The sequence below is a fragment of the Hemitrygon akajei genome, chromosome 16, assembly GCF_048418815.1.
Source record: "Hemitrygon akajei chromosome 16, sHemAka1.3, whole genome shotgun sequence".
NCBI lineage: Eukaryota > Metazoa > Chordata > Chondrichthyes > Myliobatiformes > Dasyatidae > Hemitrygon > Hemitrygon akajei.
In genome coordinates, this window is record NC_133139.1 from 82,797,683 (window position 1) to 82,804,562 (window position 6,880).

The following is a 6,880-nucleotide window of genomic DNA, read 5'->3' on the forward strand; positions in this document are numbered from 1 at the left end:
CATCCATTTCAAAGTTCGACATGTGTGTTCAGAGATGCTGTTCTGCACACCACTGTTGTAACGTGCTGTTATTTGAGTTAGTCACCTTCCTGTTAACTTGAACCAGTCTGGCCATTTTCCCCAGACCTCTCTCATTAACAGAGAGTTTTCACCCACAGAACCGCTGCACAAAGTATTTTTCTTTTTGTTTATCTCTCTGTAAACTCTAGAGACTGCCATGAATGAAAATTCCAGGAAATCAGCAGTTTATGAGATACTCAAACCTTCCTGCCTGCATCAACAATCATTCCACAGTCAAAGTCACTCAGATCACATTCCTTCCCCTTTCTGGTGCTTGGTCTGAACAATAACTGAACCTCTTGACCATGTCGGCATGCTTTTATACAGCCAACGAGTTGCTGCCCATGATTGGCTGATTAGATATTTACATTAATGAGCAGGTGTACCTAATAAATGGCCACTGAGTATAATTTCACTGTTCCTCTGAAGGGAAAATACCGTGCTTCATGCAAACACGTGTTTGAGCTGATTTTTTGACTGAATGATATTGTCAGTGGGTATGAAGTTGCACTCTGGTAAAGTATGCATTGAATGGAAAGTAGAATAATAACTTTCAGAATCAGAATTAGGTATAATTTCAGCTGCATATGTTGTGAAATTTGGTAACTTTGCCGCAATGCAATGCATAATAATAGAAAGAAAAACTTAATTACAGTAAATATATATATAACCCTAACCCTAACCCTAACCCTAACTACATATATAAATAGCTAAATATGTAGTGCAAAAATAGAAATAATAGTAAGTAGTGAGGTAGTGTTCATGGGTCCAATGTCCATTCAGAAATCAGATGGCAGAGGGGAAGAAGCCGTTCCTGAATCACTAAGTGTGTGCCTTCAGGCTCCTGTACCTCCTCCCTGATGATAACAATGAGAAGAGGGCATGTCCTAGGTGGTGGGGACCCTTAGTGATGGTTGCTGCCTTTTCGAGTCATTGTTCCTTGAAGATGTCCTGGATGTTATGGAGGCCAGTGCCCACGGTGGATCTGACTGAGTTTACAACTCTCTGCAGCTTACTTCGATCCTGTGCAGTAGCTGTCCTCCCTTATAGACAGTGACACAGCCTGTTGGAATGCTCTCCATTTCTACCTCTGTAGAAATTTGAGTGCGTTTTTGGCTATATGCCAAATCTCCTCAAACTCATAATGAAATATAACCACAGTCTTGCCTTCTTTATAGCTTTGAGTGACAAGCTACAAAATTAATGGCTCATGATTTTTTGAGTCTGCCCGTCAGCTCTGAAATCCAGGCTAAACAACTGAGCTCACTCTCCGACATGCTTTCCTCACCTCACGCACATTGGTCTCCACACCCTGTGAGACACACGCCTCTGGACCACGGCCAGAAATGTGCGCATTAATGGCAAGACTGATCAACTTTATAGTGAAGGAAAAAACATAATGAGTAAGATTTCGGGGAGGTTGACACAAATACTGTAAACTGATACCAAAAAAAAATCAAACTGCTCAAGGATCTCAACAAGTCAGGTCGCATCCATGGAGGCCGAGGGATGGACAATGTATTCTCTGTATCGAGACTGAATATTGGGTATTAAAGAAAATGCATTTAAAATTTTAAAGAAAAAAGATATATATTAGGCACTTCTGGTAGTTGACTACCTTGTTTAATGACAGTGTGGGGAAATAGGGCAGCCCTCTGCCTTTGAACGGAAAATACTACAAAAGGTAGTGGATTCGGCCCAGTATGGGTAGAGCCCTCCCAAGCACTGAGCACATCTATAATAAACACTGTCACGGGAAAGCAGCATCCATCATCAGAGATCCTCATCTCCCAGGCCTTGTTCTTTTCTCACTGCTGCCATCAGGTAGAAAGTACAAGAGCCTCAAGACTCACACCACCAGGTTCAAGAACAGTTGCTACCCATCAACCATCAGGCGCTTAAACAATGGGATTAACTACAGTCACTTGTCCCAACATCGAAATGTTCATACAACCAATGATCTCACTCTAAGGACTCTTTATCTTGTTATCTCATGTTCTCATTATTTATTGTTATTTATTTGCACAGTTTGTTGTCTTCTGCACTCTGGTTGATCTTTCATTGATCCTGCTTTAGTTACTATTCAATAGGTTTGTTGAGTATGCTCACAGGAAAATAAATCTCAGAATTGCATATGGCGATATATATGCACTGATAATAAATTTTACTTTGACTTTGACAATGCTTAATCTGAGCTGGCTATGCAAATCCATCTTCCTCACAAAGAAGTCAGCCACAATGTTGATTCAGCGATAACCCCATGAATTGTTGCATGAGAATTGTTCAGCTATCAGCATTATGTTCTGTGGCAATGAAAACCACTGATATTTCAATCAGCCTTTTTCTGCTTAGCAAGATATAAAGACTGCTATGACACTGGATCAGTGGTAATGTCTCTCCTAGAGAAAAAGGTTCAAAGGTAAGGTTGATTAATTCGCTGATTGTACATAGATTGGTCGGAAAATGACCAAGGCTGCTGGGAAGGGATACTGTGGATATGTTGAGTGAGCAAATGTGGTTGAATGTGAGACAATGAGAAATTGTCCATTTTAGACCAAAACACCATAAAACATAGGAGCAGAATTCGCTCCATCAAGCCTGCTCCTCCGTTCCAGCATTTATTATCCCACTCAACGCCATTCACTTTCCTTCACCCCTTAATCTTTGAATCCCAACAACCTATCAACCTCCACTTTAAATATACCCAGTGACTTGGCCTTCATATCTGCCTGTGGCAATGAATTCCACAGATTCACCACTCCGGCTGAAGAAATTCCTCCTCATCTCTGTTCTAGATGGACATCCTTCTATTCTGAGCTTGTGCCCTCTGGTCCTAGGCTCCCCCACTGTAGGAAACGTTCTCTTTTGGCAAGAGATTTAAAAAAAAAGCATAAAAGTTCAAAGTAAATTTTATTCTCAGAATACATATATGTCATCACATACAACCCTGAGATCTGTTTTCCTGTGGTCATACTCAGCAAATCTATAGATTCAGTGCTGTCTGCTGGCGTTTAACCTGCCTCTCTCTCTTCTCGCTCCTACCATTGGGCTGAGTTGCAGCAGTCTCGGGTCCCACACCGCTAGGCTGCCGTACAGCGATTAGGCTCCTTGACGGGCTTCACTGGCCTCAGCACTGAGCTGATTCTGCAGCTGTGGGCTCACTTTCAGGGACTATGCATCTCACGTTCTCGTCATTATTTGTTTATTTCACTACTTGCGCGATTTGTCCTCTTTTGCACTATGTATGCTCGTTGATCTTTCTTATGTGTGGTTTTCTTGTGGATCCTATTGTTTTTCTTTGTTTTGTGGCTGCCTGCAAGAAGATGAATCTCAAGGTTGTTTATGGTTGTTTATACTTTTACGATCATTTTGAACTTTGAACTTTGAGATTTAAACCTGATGAACAGGTGTAGAGATGTTGTTTGGTCAGAGAAGGTGGTTAGGGGCCAGGTTATGGTTTAGGGACCTGGATGTGGGGTCATTCGAGAACAGGACAGTGTCTTAGCCTCCGCTCTGCATTCAAAGGCCAGTTATATGGGCGTGGTTGGATTTTGGGCTGGCACACTGGCGAAATACATTCAGGGTCCTGTCATTGATGACACCGCCGTTCAAGGCCTAGCTTTTGGGGCAAGTCTGGTATTCGAGGCCTGGAGCTTGGGCTCTCATCCATGGTCCTTATCATCGGTGAGACCTGGGTCAAAATCGGAGACTGAAGCCCGAAATTTGATTGGAGGTCCAGATCGACTGAAGATTGGTTGAAGGTACAGAAGTCAAGGCCTGAAAGCTGAAGCCCCAGTATGCAAGAGATCCACAAGTCTGTGGGGTAAGTCAGGGCCCAGTGTCTGTGAACACATAGCTTGGAGAACTGTCTGTGTGTGTGGGTGGGTGCAAGATGGTTGGGGGACAGGGAAGAATGGGGCATGTTTTGCTGTTGTTGCTTTGTTGTTTGTTGTTTTCTGTGTTGTTGTGCTAGGTTGGCCCTGGAATGGGTGGTGACACCGGCATGCTGTCTTCAGTACATCTCTGGGTGTGTTGGTTGGTGTTGTGTATTTAATATTTCTGTAATATTTGGTGTTGGTGCGTGGCCAGGTGGTTAAGGCATTTGTCTAGTTATCTGAAGGTCACTAGTTCGAGCCTTGGCTGAGGCTGTGTGTGTGTCCTTGATCAGGGCACCTAACCACACATTGCTCTGCGACGACACTGGTGCCAAGTTGTATGGGTCCTAATGCCCTTCCCTTGGAAAACATTGGTGGTGTGGAGAGGGGAGACTTGCAGCTTGGGCAACTGCCGGTCTTCCATAAAAAAAACCTTGCCCAGGCTTGCGCCCTGGAAACTTTCCAAGGCGCAAATCCATGGTCTATCGAGACTAACGGAGGCCTACACAATATTTGAGTAATATTGTAGATATATAGTTTGATTGAGCATGCTTTGTTGTTTGCATAGTTCATTACTGGTTATATATTCACTTAAAGTAAAAACAAAGCTAGACTCGCTTTCTTGGTGACTTCATTTTCCTTTCAATTAGTTTTTATTTTCTGGATTACAAATCATAACCATGGTGACAAGGAAGTTTTAAACAAACTTGAAATGACTGCCTACCTGCTGAAGCACAGAAATACATTCAAGTTAAATAAACAGCGCAGTGCCTGTCTCTTCAGTAAAGGAGAAAGAGATGAATGAGTTAAAGAAAAGGCAGGAAACAGATGTATTCATGGGTTTATAAACATTGAGCACTGGGTGATAATAAGAATAAATTTAAAAACAAGAGCAGAAGTGCCTGTCTGCATTGGAAAGATCAACACATTAGATTGCACAAGAGACAACGGTATTTTGTAATCTGAGCGAGTTGAGCAGTATTTTGAAGCAGATGAAATATTCAATGAGAAGTGGGTGCCAGTTTTGCTGAGTGCATTGGGTGGAAAGGCATACAGTTTAGTTAGGAGTCTGACTGTTCCAACTAAACCAGCCGAAATGAGCTTTGTTGATATCTTGAAAGTAATGCAGGAACATTTAGAACCAAAACAATTGTTGATTGGAGAACACTTTAGGTTTCAGGAGCAGAATTAAACGGAAGGGGACTCCATGTCAGTGTATGTGTCTGAATTGATGAGATTGTCTGAGCATTCTCAATCCAATGATTACTTTGTGGAATCTTACAAGGAAACGTTCAAAAACGACTCCTAAGTGAAGTACAATTTACATTTAAAAGAGCAGTTAAAATTACTGTGTCAATGGAAACAGCAGACAGAGATGCAATTAAGTTGCAGTCAGGAATGAAGGTGAGCATGAACAAAACTGTAATGTTTGAACAGAAACCGGCCTGGCTGAACAAATCATGTCACCTTTGTGACAGGGTCTCACATACACCAGACCAATGCAGGTTTAAAGGTGAATCTTGCAGAAAAGGCAACAAAATTGGACACATACAAAGAGCATGTCAGGTAGACAAAAGCAAAAAACACGGAAGAGAAAAAGATAAAAAATTAAATTACAGTTTCAAAAAAAGCAGTAATCTGAACCCTTTTGATAAAAAATCTGATAATAATGAGAGTGACACAGGATTAACACCCACAACATGCTGGAGGAATTCAGCAGTCCAGGCAGCATCCAGAGTAATATTCGAATCACAAACAAGAGAACCCAGCATCTGCAGATTTTCTCTTGTCCAGGGCTAAGTAGACCTGAGATTTATAAAGTAAAATCTAACAGTAGACAAGCAACATGGCTTACACTAGAAGTGAATTAATTAAAATGGAATTGGACACCAGCTTGGCTATTTCAGTCATTCCACAAAATCTGTTTGAACAGCTTTTCCATGATACTGAAGATATCCAACAAAGAACTTATTCTGAAGAAAGGATAACTCCTACCGGAACCTGTTCAATCTTTCCATATAACTCAGGTCCTCCAGACCCAGCAATTTCTGTAAAATAAATCCCATTGAGACCCTTAATGGTTTTTTTTTAACTTCCAGGAAAGTAAAGATAGCTCATTTGAAGAAAAAGAGGAACTTGTCATCAAAGAGTTAATAATTTGAACAAGTTCTGATTAAGGCGGTTATCTACAGAAGTTGACTATTTTTGGTAAAAGAAATTGGCTTCCTAGAATTCACTGTCAGAGATGATTGAAGCATGACGAGATACCAGAGGAGCAGCTGTTTCTGAGCTCCCATTTCAGATGAAGTCTGTGATTATCTTCAACAACGCTGTAAATATGGACAAAATAATGCCAGTGTCGTGAAGTTTTACTGTGCTTTAACTGTGCTGTGTGTGTACATAGGCTGGCATTGTGAGCATCTGATTGGGCAGTATCACTCACTACTGACTGCAAAAATACTCAGCAAATTCATACAAAATGCTGGTAGAACACAGCAGGCCAGGCAGCATCGATAGGGAGAAGCGCTGTCGACGTTTCGGGCTGAGAACCTTCGTCAGGACCTGAAACGTCGACAGCACTTCTCCCTATCGATGCTGCCTGGCCTGCTGTGTTCCACCAGCATTTTGTGTGTGTTGTTGTTTGAATTTTCAGCATCTGCAGATTTCCTCGTGTCAGCAAATTCATACTGGCTTGCTTTAGCAGGGATCAGCAGCCGAATCTCTCTGGTTAAAATAGGACAGGGTACAATCGAAGAAGGTATAACATTTATAAGGTGCGCTTTTATTTTTAAATGTTAACACTTCTGTCATCCTTCTCAGGCACGATACTAATTCCTTCATCCAGTGGTCTCATTGCTATGAAGCCACATAAAAGGATATCAGTAATTGTGGTTATGAAGCAAGGCAATAAATAAAAACACAAATCTTGAGTCCTGATGAATGAA